Source organism: Fulmarus glacialis, unplaced genomic scaffold, assembly GCF_000690835.1.
Source record: "Fulmarus glacialis isolate BGI_N327 unplaced genomic scaffold, ASM69083v1 scaffold49381, whole genome shotgun sequence".
In the NCBI taxonomy this organism is placed as follows: Eukaryota; Metazoa; Chordata; class Aves; order Procellariiformes; family Procellariidae; genus Fulmarus; species Fulmarus glacialis.
The window spans coordinates 11604-26125 of NW_009196856.1; positions in this window are offsets into that span (position 1 = coordinate 11604).

Below are 14522 nucleotides of genomic sequence, written 5' to 3' on the forward strand. Positions count from 1 at the left end.
CTTGGGATTGGTTGTCTCAAACTTTTGCAAAGAGTAAAATATAAAAAGCATAGAAGTAAAAGTATAAAAGTAAAATTTATGTGTTTTGTTAGTTTTGTTAGTTTTGTTTTTTAACCATGTCAGGACTGCTATTTAAACATATTTGCTGTAGTTGGCTATAACTGCTATTTAAATAAAACTAAGCTTAAACAAGACGAATTGCTCTAGTGTAAATGCATTTTTTTTTCAGGTTTTTAATTTGAATCGCTTGATTGAATTCACCTCTAGCAGAGCTTTCTCTTTTTCCTTGTAAAAACACGTATATTAGTAAGTGATGGAGTTTTGGAGTGGAAGGATAGCAGGGCAAAGGTACCTAAATATGAAGCAAGGTGTTTGACAAACAGCTCTGAAAATTCATAGCTAAGGTACTAAACACGTCTTGTCATCTTGTCCAAGTTATTTCAGCAGTAGCTCATGAGGTGGTTGTTTTAAGCCAAGGTTGTTTTAAGACTTCAGCACAAGAGTGGATCCGCAGACCAGGATTCCTGAGTGAGACCATCAGCCTCATGCACCTTCTTATGCTGCGCCAGGAACCTGGGCTGGGGAAGATGCTCTGCCTGCCAGAGGGGCTTCCTGGCTTGGAAGCAGACCTTCTTGCCTTTCACAGACCGTTTCCCCATGCCCTCTGACGTAGCCTGGGCAGCAGAACGAGAGAACCATCAAGGCCAAGACCGCATGTCTTCAGAGTCCAGGCTTTGTTACGGCTGGTGTAACAGGCAGTCCCCAGGGCGTTTTGCCAGGAAACCCCTCTAATGTGGAAAAGGATAGGCATGGTGCAAAAGTAGCTTATGGCCCGCAAAGCCATCTGCTCCTACCACTGTCTGTGTTGATGGCAAGTTTAGCACTGCATCTCTAAGTGAATCATGAAATTTCACCCATTATGCTTCCCAGGTTTGAATTTGATTTTCTGAAAGTCCTTTCTACCAAGGGAATTGGAGCAGTGGCTCTAGAAAATACGTTTGCTGAGGTTCCTAGTTGAAAGGAGATTTTAAGAAATTCCACCCACCTCACTTCAGTCTTAACATGGCAGTAACAAAAGTGCATTTCACAAGTAGCCTTCAGAGTAGACAGCAATGTTTTACGTGTAAGCATATCCATTTAAAAGAATGTGAAATGTATTTTGCTTTCTTTGGTACTGCAGGTAACATAAGAATCACTTAACTGAGTTACTATCTTGCATATTGTGTGCTACTTATGTTCCCAAGTTTTTTGTGGTCCATGTGAATATAACCACAAAATAATTTCAGCCCAATTTTAATATTCATTTAATGGCCGGAAAGATGAACTTAAAATCCAAATATTAAAGGTTGTTTCATTCGCATTGGCTATTAATGATTGTTACGTGCCACCCTTTTTCTTTAGTTAACTACCCACTCAGATGGAAGTATCTGATTGAATGGTCCAAAACTAAAGTTAAAATCTTCTTGCTCACATTGAACATCTTGGCATTAGCGTAACTCAGCCATTTCTGGGAGAAACTTGAATCTGCAGATATGCTGTTTTACATTGCCATTTAAGACAATTTGAAATTTATTTTTAATTATTTTGTCTCTCTTATACTGCATCCACATGTATGTGGGTAGGGGATGTTAATGTGCCTGTATAATTTTGTTGTAACTACATAGAATCAGAACTGTCACTGTTCTGCTGTGTTGCATTGGCTGATACTCTACTAGAGTAGTGGACCCAAAGTCCTTTTCTCTTTGTAAAGATCTAAGGCAGCTCAGCTGATCGTCAGCATCCTTGGAGTAGACATCCAGTTTCTACTGGACGAGTGCTGCTAGTTTTCCGAACCTTTCCTTTAAAACGATGCGTATTGTGCTCTGCCCACTGATGGATAGAAGTCTCTGTAGTGCTAGTACGGTAGCGCGGGGCTGCCTGGGAATTTGGGCTGGCTTTGAGCAATAATAGCAATCTCCTGTCCTTTCACTCTTCCCTTAAGTAATTTTGTAACCTCAAGAGAACAACTGTCTGCTTGGGTTATCAGACCAGTTACTGAAAAGCAGTAAAACTGCTTGCTGTGGGTTGTGAGTGTGTGTATGCGCATACACACGTACGTTGGGTTATGTGTTTAGGTTTTTTTTCCCCAGGGCCTAATGTGAAGAGGGGAAAAAAAAGTGGGGAGCAATTTTGATTTAGAACATATGCTCAGCAAAGCAGGAAGAATACCTTATTTTTCTATTGCAGAATGTTAATTTCCCACATCCCAGGACATGTTGAAATTATCTGAACTTGAAAATTAAGTGTATAGTAGCTCAGAGAAGTGGATGTCAAATAAAATAATATGAAGCATGATACTGCTAAAAATTGGTATTTATAGATTTCATAAGCTGTTAGATTTCAGAAGGAAAGATGAGGATTCTGGTATCTCTGTTTTACATATTACAAGGTGGTTAGGACTTCTGTACTGCTCACTGGAATTGTATTTATGACTAAATATGGTAGAATAGGTTTTAAATTTATTGGGCTGGCTCCTTTAAAATATTGGTTAACTGTTGTTGTATACTGGTATTTTTCTTAGCAGTTCCTTTGTAAGTGAGAACAGAATTAATTGCAAACAAAAAAAAATAGAGATTATATCGCTGCATGAAATACATATTATCTTAACTTCAAGGAAGTATCTGTAAACTTCTTTTTAGAATGGGTGTGATATGGACTGATAGTGTTGAGGAAACTTTTAAGTAAATGCTGTCATTTTTAGTGTGATTAGCTGGACCTTGTCTTTTCAGTTTAATTTAGCATACACATATGTGTACATGTATGTATAACATACATGAACCCTTCATCTGCTAACCATATATTCGTCTTAGGCACAACGTAATAGAGCATATTTTGCCCTTTCAGAAGTTGATTATTGGCCTTGTATATGTATTTTTTCATTTGCTTCCCAGGAGATTTCCCCAGCACATCCTGTTAATGCAGCTTCTGTATAGAAGTTTAGCGTCTATATGATTTGGTTATTTAGAAATTCCTTCCTCCTGCTTCCCCTTTAAACATTGCTTGTACGCAGTAGATCATTTTCCAAACATACAGCTGTTTGTTTAAACCCGTATAATACTTTAAAATGCTTACTTAATGTATAGGCTAAAAGCGGCCTACAAAATATTCATGTTGATGTCTGCGCCAAGGAAGCAGAGAGTTCCGCTGGAATGTTTTCAGTTCTACGTATCTGCGTGTTAATGGGAAAGTGGACGTATTTGTCAAACTAAGAATGCCAGCAGCCCTTCGTGATAGTGTTACTTTTAACCAGATGTGTGTTTTGCAGCAGGAGTATAAGAAATAGAAGAGGTAAAATGAAAGAATCTGAGGGATTCTGTGCTGTGGGAGAGAGCTTAAGCAGAGTGATGTTTACATTATAAATATCTAAAATGGGTTTATGCCAGAGTGTAAGCAATAACCCCTTTCTGGTGTCAAATGGACAAACGAGTAAACAATACGAACATTTGTCAGTCCAGTACTTTCTGACTGGGCTCCTTCTGGTAAGCCACACGTGCAGGGTATAATGTTTAATATCAAATGTACTTATCTGAAGATATTTAGTGGGATTTTACGTGGGATTTTTGATTCAGCACAGTGACACACAATCACAATACCAATGTAACTTGCACTTAGCAAATAGGAAATATAGCAATGGCAGTAACAGTTAAATCACAACACCAGTGTGATCCCTGTTGCTGATCTCTATAATATGCTCAGCATCGTGACACTGGGCAACACCAGCCACCGGGAAGGAATATGTGGGTTGAAACCAGCTCAAGCCCGTTGCTCTCTTCGAATTTATTTATTTATTTTGTTAGTTGTTCAGTTTTTTACTCTTTGCTGGGCTGAGCCATGTACACACCCCTTCCCCATGCTGGTCTGGTAGACATTCTCTCTCTTAATGAACTCAAGGGAGAAAGGTTTGATCCACTCAACTGTGGTGTAGTCAGTTGATCCACTCAACTGACAGAGCTGTTCATCTAAAACAAAGGCCACCCTGGGGTCCTTGTCAACACATCCTTGTGTTGAGATGAAGTCAGCTCTGTTTGCAGCAGCTGCGTCAGTCACACCCTGCATTATTCCCTGAGCTTCAGGGCACGTTGCCCTTGCCCATCTCCTCAGCCTTCTTCCATCGTTTATTGGCCAATCACAGCATTTTACATTGAGATTTATCTCTAAAGAGAACAGATAATTCACCGATTTGTTTGATCAGCCATTTCTGCTGTGGTTCGTTGGTTTTCAACATTCTGATTTGTGAACCCCAGGAGTCCTTCAGCGGAGTGTGATCCCCTTCAGGCCCCCCCAGGCTGCAATTATACAACCTAAACAAACTTGCTTCTCCAAGTCACTTTCGCACATTTCCAAAGCCTGGACCACAGACCTCGAGGTTGAAAACCTTTGTCTCCTAGCTACAGTGGTAGTCGTGGGATTGTGATAAGCACCACTGGGAGCTGCGAGGTGACCAAGAAATACCAAGGTATGCTCCAGTGCTCTTCCCAATCATGGAAAGCAATATAAGCTGGATGAGCAGCCTATCAAAACCCTGGTCGTTGTCACTTTGTGGGTTTTATATAAAATGAGTCTGTAAGAAAGATGAATGTTGCAAGAGTAACTGTAACTGTACTTTCCAATTATGATTGTGAATTTGTGGAAGAGCCAATAACTTCCGATTTACATAACTGACTTCCAGTGTAGGGGAATAGAAAGTAATTTTTCAAAATTCACAATTTTAGTCTGATTAGAAATTTTTTTCTCATGAAATCTTAACAGCCCTAAAATTAATGCCCTGTCAAGAATTAAGATCACCATGGCTGTTATGATAATTCAAACTGAAGCAAGTTTTGGTCGCTGAGTCAGTTGTTAATGCTCTGCATATATATGCAGTCATCACAGCTGAAATATAGACAGTACAGCAGCCTGGTTCAAAAATATTAATTGAAAAATTAATTGACTTGGATGAGAAAGCTTCTGTGTGACTGAGATTGGATGAAGGAGTAAACAAAGGGTAATGACAAATGGCCATGTGTCAAGCTGGGGATACTTTACAGTGTTAGGATGCAGGGAACTGTAGTGGGTTCTATTTTATTTGAAGTCTTTATTCATTATCTAGAAGAAGATCTAGATCACAGGTTAATTAATTTTTTTTTAGCTATTCCAAATGAGGAAATATAAACATTGTTTTGAACAGGAAAATCTCAAAAACTTGGAAATATAATAAGTATTTTTGTAGGATAAGAAAGTTCCAATATAGACAAGTTGGGGGACGATTAATTCTAATGCTATAGTGAGGAGAAAACCGAAGTCACGGCAACTGGCACGTAGAGATGTTAATGAAAGCATGCTTTTCAGGGTCGGGAGGAACCCACAGTAACCTCCACCCTGACAGAAATGCCAACTGTGGCTGTAGAGGTTCTGGGGTGTTCAAGAGCTGTTGTAAACCCTGCGTAGTGCCCGTGCAGAAGTCCTCACTGCTCCAAATCAAGCCCTTCCCTGGCATCGTCACAAGCATCCAGGAGATTTTACTGCTGCGGTGCCGGTATGCAGTAGTAGAGGTACCGTAGTCAGGAAGTTATTTGGGATGCCGTTTGGGATTTGGGACTAACGCAGAATAAAGGTCTACCGCAACTGTTCATACTGTCAAATACTGACCTAAAGCTTGTCTAAGTCAGGAGAGGGACAGGCGGCCTTCCAAAGTGACTGTAGGGGTGCAGTTACTTGAGGACTCTCAGGGTGTGGTTCAGTGGTCAGCTGAGCTGGCCTAATTGCCTGTGGACCAGCAGGGGTGGTCCCAATTCCCTTCTTTTCCTCTGCCGGTGTTGCACTTGGCCAGAAGACTTCATGCCTCTCGGCCCCCACACCTTGCCTGTTCTGCTGATTTTGGCACTTGGGGCTGCGTTTCTTCAGCAGTTCAACCTGATAACCTGGCAACAAGCCATTTGTTTTGTTAGGCTGGTGCTGTGCCGGGTTAGTAAACGGAACCGACACGGTGACAGGTCCAAGGAGCGGCAGAGCAGCACAAGAGAAGGGGCAGGACTCCGCAGCCGGGCCACAGAGGTGGGAGGGGAAGGGATGCTTCTGGTTTTGCCCTGGAGTAGCTGAGCAGCAGTGCTGAGCTCCTCATCACCCTGCAGAGCTCTCTGCTCGGGCTGGCTGGGCTGGAGGAGTGAGGTTGTTACCATGTGTAGCTTCACCTATGTTTAATTTTCCTGCTGCCAGCTGGGGATAACCTCTTCAAGGAATGAAGTGAATATAAATTGACTATTTAGTTATTTGAAAAAAGAGAACATGCAAGTGCCTAGATAAAATTTTAATGCAAGAATTTGCCTCTGTACCTGTATTAGCTTACGTCAGTGGCATACTGAGATGAAAGTGGAAGTCTGCACTGCAGACTGCAATAGGAATGTAAAGAGTCACTTGAGTTGGGTTTGTTTGAATTGCTACAGTGGTTTGTTTAAAAAAAAAAAAAAAAGACGAACAAGTGAAAATACACTCTTCCAAAGTGACATATAGCTTTGCTTTCACAACAGGTTTTGGAAATAAGTAGAGATTAAACCTAAGATTAAAGTTACTTGGAAATAAGCAAAAAAAAAAAAAAAAAAAAAGGTGCTTGTCTCCTCCCTTGCCCATTGCACATACACCGGTTCACTTAAATGTAGAATACATCTGCTTTAAATAGTTTTCATCAGATGCATACTGTTATTAATAGAGTTAGCAAAAAGTTGTTCCAAGAAAATGTAACACATCCATTCATGGCTAAGCAAATCCAAGCTTTCTCTTTCTGCCCTCCCCAAACTAGACTGGTGATGCAGTAGGTATAAAGTTGGCTTAAAATCCTCGTGAGCTGTGCAGCGGCTGAGCTCAATGTGTTGTTATCCTCAGAGCTGATGTTGCAAAATCAGCTGTGGTCTTGTTTGAGTCAGTGGAGAACCCTAATGCTCAGCAGCTGAGCAATATCGGTGCATTAACTTTTCATTCCATATTGATCTCCAAACAGAGTTTCAAAGGACTTTATTAGGAAAAAAAAAGAGGGTTTTAAGCAGGGATTACTTTTTCATGTCTTGTAAAGAATGCATTATGCGTGTGGCAAGATGAAGCTTTGAAACTCAACTTCCATCTGTGCTCAATGACAGTATCTTTATATAATTCTGTGTCTAAAAGACAAGGTTTGGAAATGAAATTAGTTTGTGTCATGCACAGTTCCTGTAGAGATCAAAGGCAGACCTGTTAATGCAACTATTGCTATTCATGAGTTTTGTAACCGTGTGAGTTTCAAGTTAATTATAAATGCTTGTTTAATCACTTAACAATAGGGTATCAGTGTCTCATCTGGGCATTATGCATATAGCTCTCACTTTTTTTAATTAAAGCAAATTCCTACCTTTTTTCCCAAGAAATTAATTTTGGTAGTAATGCTCTAGGCTCTAGCAGGTCAGGATATACAAATCCTCTTTTAGATGTTGGACAGTTGTGTGATGAATGTCTTTATTTTATTATTCTTTAACTGCCCCTCCCTCCCCCTTGAGTACATGATTGTGTAGGAGCCTGGTTGTCACTGGAGATGGCGTAAATTGCTCTAGAGTTCCTTTTGTGACATTTTATTAAAACTTGTGTGCATTATCACTAGAAGATAATGTATTTTGGGATAAACTAATGTATTTATCGTTTTAGTTTCCAAATGCTTTGTTTAATAGATTTTAAACCTGAAGAGGCAAGTAGGGCACCTGTCTGACCTTCATATCACAGACCACTGTGCTTTATTTGAATATTGAGGATTGAGTCTAATTATTTTAGTTTCAGTCCCCTGGAAATTAAATTCTTGTGCACTAGAGGAACCAGCCACAGTGCCAGCAATGCCTGAGGCACTTGCAGTGTCAAGGAATATTAGATGAGAAATGCAAATGAATCAAACTGTGCTGCAGAGAAGGGCAAAAAAGCCTCATGTGCCACCCGAGAGCAGCCTTCTCCACAATCCTGGATCCTGCTTGTCCACTGAGATGAGGTGAGCAAGATGCATTGATCGGGCATCACAGAGGGGCTTCTCTGCACCAGCTAAGAGACTGGACTATATGGCTCCCGTTGCATCAGATCTCTTCCTCAGATCTGAGGAAGAGCAAGGGAGAGGAATAAAAGAAAAACTCAGAGATCACAGTCAGTTGTGCATTTGGGGGAAAAAGTTCCGTCTTCTGAGGTGTGAGAGTTAATTATAGTCATCACACTACAAGTGCTCAGAGTGTGCAGAGGACCGTGCTGATAGTCTTCCCCATGACCTGTAAAGCAGAATAGTGTTTAGCAAATTCAGATTGCAGTGCTAAAAAGAAGCACTGCAGACAACCATTTGGGCTGGCTTCATAAATGTTCTAGAATCAAACATTAATTCTCTTAACTCCAGAATTAAACATTAATTGTAAGCCTTAATTAAACACCTAGAACTAAAATTAAAACTATTTAAAAAAAAAAAAAAGAAAATAAATCTTCCCATAGTCTGTCAGCATGAGTGAATCTGCCATCTAATAAGCTGTTCTCTTGTTGCTAAGAAATGACACCTGAATTTGCTTAAGTTCAGTGTACAGCTGTTGGGTCTTACTGTATCTCTGTCAGCAAGACTAAAGGTCCTCAGCTGACTTGTTTTTTGCAGTTTCCCTGTTATGCACAGTGATCCAGCCTTCTCTTGCAATAACTGAAGAGGTCAGGTTCTTCAGATGGCCAGTCCCAAGGTTGCTTCCCTGTCTCCTGGATTTTTTATGTGGCTCTTCTCTGAAGTCCTCTGCTTTCTAAATCCTTGAAGTCTGGGCCACAAACCCTGTTGTGTGGTCCTTACTAGAGTTCTGACCAGTGCTGTGGACAGAAGTAAGGATCTTTCTGCTTGATGCCAGGGACTGCAGCAGCCCTGGTATAATCTCGAGAATAGCTGAACAGTCAACAAGCAAAAGCAGACCTCCTGCATCCCACCCTCTGCGTGGTCGGGTTATCTGGAAATCAGTGGCAGACGCTCACCCCAACCTTGGTCACCCGTGGTGGAGGAGAAGGCTCTGTAGCACCTGTAATGTGGACGAGAGCCTGTTCTGAACAGAGGATGTCATCGTCTTTGCTGTGAATCTTCTACGAGCACGCCTGGTTTGCCATTTGAGGTGGTACTTGCGACCTTACTTTTCAGGTGACGATGTCAATGAAGATCAGAGTCTGTGTGCTTCTGGAGGGATTTTACGTACAGGTTTCCTTTTTCTTCGTATGAACTTATTCTGCTACTGTTTTGAAGCATGGTTGTCAGTAGAGCCTTCTTGATGCAGTACATTAGAAAGATATGACGATATGTAAATGCTTGAGTTGGCATCTGTGGCTAGAGAATGGGAAACACTCCTTTTTTCTAGGAAAATGTTTTCCTTTAGATAAATGAAAATCCTATTGTTTGGCTGAGGAGTGACCTCGCACATGGGCAAAAGGTTAAGAGGCAGAAAGGCTTATCCATTTGGCATGTAGGATTCAAAATCAGGCATGTTGCCAGTAAGCTCAATCAGAGTGGGGGATATGATTTTAAATAAAGCTCATAATGGCATTTTTTAAATGAGCAGGAAGTTTCCTTTCTCTAATCAAAACCTAGATAATTTAAATATCTCTTTCTTTGGTAATATCCTGACATTGTCCGTGGATAGGGGACCCCCAGAGGAAAAGATAAGTGATAAAGGCTGCCTTGTCAGTTTGTTCCCAAAAGAGATCATCTGTCCAGCAGACGTCAGTAGGAGTCTGCCTGACAGAGAGGTGTGGGCACAGAAACCAAATTGCAGGATTGGGATCTAAATAAGATTGTGATCTTTGACTTCCAATCTGTGTCATAACTTTTCTCTGTTTATTTCAGTATTTGAGATCTGACAGTGTGCCATCACTCAGATCGCTCAGGATTTTTCTTTCTATGTACCAGTACTGGCTTAAAAAAAAAAAAACAAAAAAAACAAAACAAAAAAAACCCCAAACCAACCAAACAAACAAAAAAACCCCAGTGCTTTTCACTTTTCAGGAGTTTGGTTATAGAAGGCAGCACTGATGATACCAGTTCTGAAGGAACCATTCCCAAACTGGGAGTTCACAGCAATATAAAGAGCAGTTGTGAGTCTAAGAGGGGTTGCGACTGCAGAAATAGTTGTCTTAAGGTTACTTGTATTTCAGTGGAGGCAGTATGGATCATAAAGCAGATGGCACAGGAAGGATTGCTTAGAGAAAGTTTAGACTTAGTAAAATCTCAAAAATCAGATTAAGAAGACAGATGGGATTCTGGATTGGAATGCTAACATGTAAGGGTTTTTTTTTCCTTTTTTTATTTCACTTTCCTGAATTATAACCTTGGAGATGCTGGGTTTTTTTATATAGCTGACAATAAATTTAAGTGCTAGAAAACTGGGAGGGAGTTACACTTAAGCAGCTGTTTTCACTGTAACTAGTAGTTTGGTTTGTGCTTGTTTGAAAAACAAGATGTGATTGCTGAAAGAAGACAAAGAAATATAACTATAAGAAAAGAGATTTAGGCTAGACTGACTTGCTTGAGCATACACATACAGCATCCCTGATCTCTTTGAGGATTGTAACCCTGTATTTGCTGTTTTCCCACTAACCTCCTTTTCCCACTTTGCTTTGGGATTCTTGAAGCAGAGTTCCAGGGTTTCCCAGATGGCTTGCACGATTTAACGTTTGCTAGTGGCCCATTCCTAGCTGCACTTTTAGACAGGGACACACAATCTTTTTGCCCATCCAGACAGGATATCTTTGCCCGTGGTTTACCTGGAAATGAACAGTTATCATAAGTAGCTCTTGCTTTGAATGTGAAACATGCCTGTAGGAATATAATGGCAGGGCATGCGTTAGTGGTGCAGGCAAATTACTCTGGCTCTGCCTGTGCCCACCTGCGTTGCACTGCAAGCCGACGGGGAACCACGTGCCAGACAGCCCAGGTCTGAAAGAGTCACGTTCACACCATGCTGGTCGGGAGCCAGGTGTATTAGACAGGGCTGTGGGCTCAGGCATAGCCTGTCCTGAATGTGGCTGGCCTGTCTAGGGAGGTGAGAGAGATGACAGCTGCCCTGGGTGAATTCATCAGGGTCTGTCACCTCAGCCATCTCTGCTTTGCTCTGCGGTGAGGAAACATCAGCACTGTGCACCTTTATGTCCCCTTCCCTCCTCCAGGACCTCACTAGTAGCACAGAGCAAAGCTCTTTCAGAACTTAGTAATTGAATATTCCTGCTGTAGTAAATAATAGAAAGCACAACAGTATCACAGATCTGTGGAAGAATGAAGCATGCTTCTCTTCAGCAGTTCACGTTCCTGGAGTTCATCTTCGGCAGTGCTTTCGGTTCCCTGCCTCCATCGTGTTCCCCACTTACTGCAGATGTCCTTCCTCCTCCGAGTCCATGTGTCTTTAATTCTGTACGAGCTCCTTGCTGTGGTAGGCTGTAAAACTCAAGAATAATGTATCTGCTTTATCCCCACTGTTTTGCTGAGAGTACCAACTAAAAAGTTTGCCAGATATTTTAAAGACTCTATTCCTTAGCTAATAATGAGTCTTCTAAGCAGCTTTTTCTAATTAAATACTTCGGTTAGTATACCTAATGCTTTGGTCTAAGACCTCCCTATTAATTTGAGGTCAGACTGATCTTGGATCACTTGCTGTCCTTACTCTGCTCTCTTTTTTCCCTTCTTCAGTCCTCCTGTTCTTCAAGATGTACCTGAATATCTCCTAACAATTCTGAAACTTACTATATAGCTTTAAGTTTTCATAGAAGTCTCTCTTTATAGATTATTCTCATCAGTCTCACTGTTTGAGAGGAGGTTTTCTTCAACAAGTTCTCTCCAGTTAAAAGCTTGTAATCATTCTCTTGCTGTGGAAATTATTGTGATAATGCAGGTTTAGTGTTCATGACTTCACTGCTGCATTAGATAAGAAAAAAGAGCTGTTGCGTGGCAGAAAGCCCTGAATTAAGCAAGTTGTATACATTTCACACGTATGTCAGGGAAGATAACACATGAAAGGAATTAGGGTTGTTCAGACTGCTAGGATTTTCTCTACCTTCTCAGGAAAAAACAAGTGTAAATATTAAAAAGGAGGAGAAAAAAAGCCCAATGTCTGATCTAGGGCTGTGGTTTGGAACAGCAGTTCCAGTCTGTTGCCTTTCATCAGTCTTCCATCTTGGGTGATGGCCTTTGTTGTTTCCATTTGGAAACAGGATTTTGGAAACGCTTATCCTTCCTTATCAGAAAGAGAGAAGGATGCAGACAGAAGCCCTTATATAGCAATAGAGTGAAGGGTAAAGGAATTTCCTACCGGACATACCCATGGCTAGCTCTCTTGTTTGGGAAGAGAGAGGTGGATTTGTGTATACAAGAAAATTTTTGTTTATCAGTCTTTTTCTCTTGATCAATTTTAGTAGTAGTTGCTATTCTAGAATTTTGGATGTGTATAAGGAATTAAATAGATTTGATACTTCTATTGTTTTGTTATCCTCTTCCTTGATTAGTATTTAATATTCCAGAGCTCCTTGGTTCCTTCTTACATGTGGTTGTTTTAGAAAAGGCTAAACTTTCATGTTACTGAAATTGCTAACCACAATGTTCAGCTTGTCCTGTTTCCTTGCTTTTTCTTTAATGCATGACCCATTATTCTTAACCGCATCTGTTCTTCAGCATTCTTTGCTAGGCAATTCAAAGTGGGAAACATTAACAGCACAGCTATCTGGCTTTGGATCTAAGCATATTGTTCCTGCACATTTTGAAAATAAAAACTTATATTGCTTTTTGCCCTCATGTTTGTAAATACATGTACAGTTCGTAAATACATAATCAAAGGAGGAAGGCGTGTGTATTTAATGTGGCTGCCTTTCACATGCACAAGATTTCACAAGTTGCTTGGTGGTCAAGGCAAGGTTTCTAAGGTGGCATTCTGTATGTGCACACCAGAATCTATGGACACTGTTTTTCAATATACGTTGTTTTCTTTGAATACTAAATGCAAAACTGTGAACAAGTCCAGAATCTTTAATAACTAGAATGTATTCCATGCTGATTCCCTCTAAATTGGCATCCTCCATTGCTAAGTTCTAAAGTGAGGGCTGTGATGATGATGAATTTCTCTAATGGGGTTTTTGTTCAGGGCTGCCTGATACCTATATTTTCTGTACTGTAGGATTCAGACAGAAGGTCTCTGTTTATAAAAAGGCCCGGTATCTTTCTGGCTGAAATGCCCTTAGGAGAGAGGTGCTGATATTTTTGTATTAGATCCTGACACCCTTTTAAAGTTTTATATTGTTATAGTATGTTTCTCAGCATACTCAGTTGTGTCATTTCACTATTGAAATTTGTAACAGAGATTTTATTAATTTTTTTTGTTGTTCTTCTTGGTGTTATGTCTTGCTGGCTCAGGGCTTACACCAAAATAAGTTCTTAAAATCCTAGCACACAGTAGTAATGCAACAGAACTGTATCCCCAATACTGTTATGTAGAAATCATTGTATTGTTTTTTAAATATATATGACAAGGAGGTCATGCTCTCTTTTCTGGGCAGCACATGAAGAAATGAGTTGCATGTGGAGTTTGAGCCTCTTGCTTGTTAGCAGCTGAATTCCCCTGACAGAAAAAGGGAGTTTGCAAAATATCATCTATTACCTTGGGGAATGGAGTAAGCTGAGGTAGGGGACTTCATGCAAGAAAAACAGAATTTCCAAAGATGAGGGCGAGAACTAGAGAAAGGGGAGAGTGGGAGAGAAGAGAAAAGAGGGAGGTAGGTACTCATTTAGGAGAACAAGGTGACTGTAAATGAAAAAATCCAAGGAGTGGCTTGGTGGAGGCGTTGGACCGTTGCTGGGTCTTTTCAACACAGCATTGCATTTAAGTCATAGTTACTGAAGAAAGGCAAGAGCTGCTACTGTAGAGTATGAGGCAGAGGAACTATTGGAGGGGCAGAAAAATAATCGTAGATATAGAGGAATGCCTTCCAGAGGGACTGTCTTGCACAAGCCGCTCCACTTTATGTAACAAAAGCCTGGTGACACAATGCATGGTTTAGTCATAGGAGTGCCCCGGAGTGGACAAATATTGTACATCTGGAAACATTTAAACAAGTAATTAGTTTCTGGAAAAACGGCAAATTACTCAAGGAAAATGTAGTCCATTGTGTTAGCTTCTGACTGCATGTCTACAAGATGTATGATTCTCCTGACTGCCTTAACCGTCTTTGCTCCTCGTACCCACCCGCTGCATGTGGGGACAGGTGATACTGTAGTGTCAGGGCTGACAAGCAGATAGCACTAGGGGCTGTGACATTTTTGCCTCTTCGGAAAAAGGGCCAGCGGACAGGGAGGCAAGGGGGGAAGCGTTCCTCTCTTCCTCACTGCTAGCACTCTGCATCCCACCTGTCGTCCTGTGCTTTGAGGACAAGGACCTGTTCCTGTGGGATTTCACCGTCTTGGTTAGACATCACCAGGGCAGTCCTGTGCCAGCTGGGGCAACCTCTCCCATCGGGGT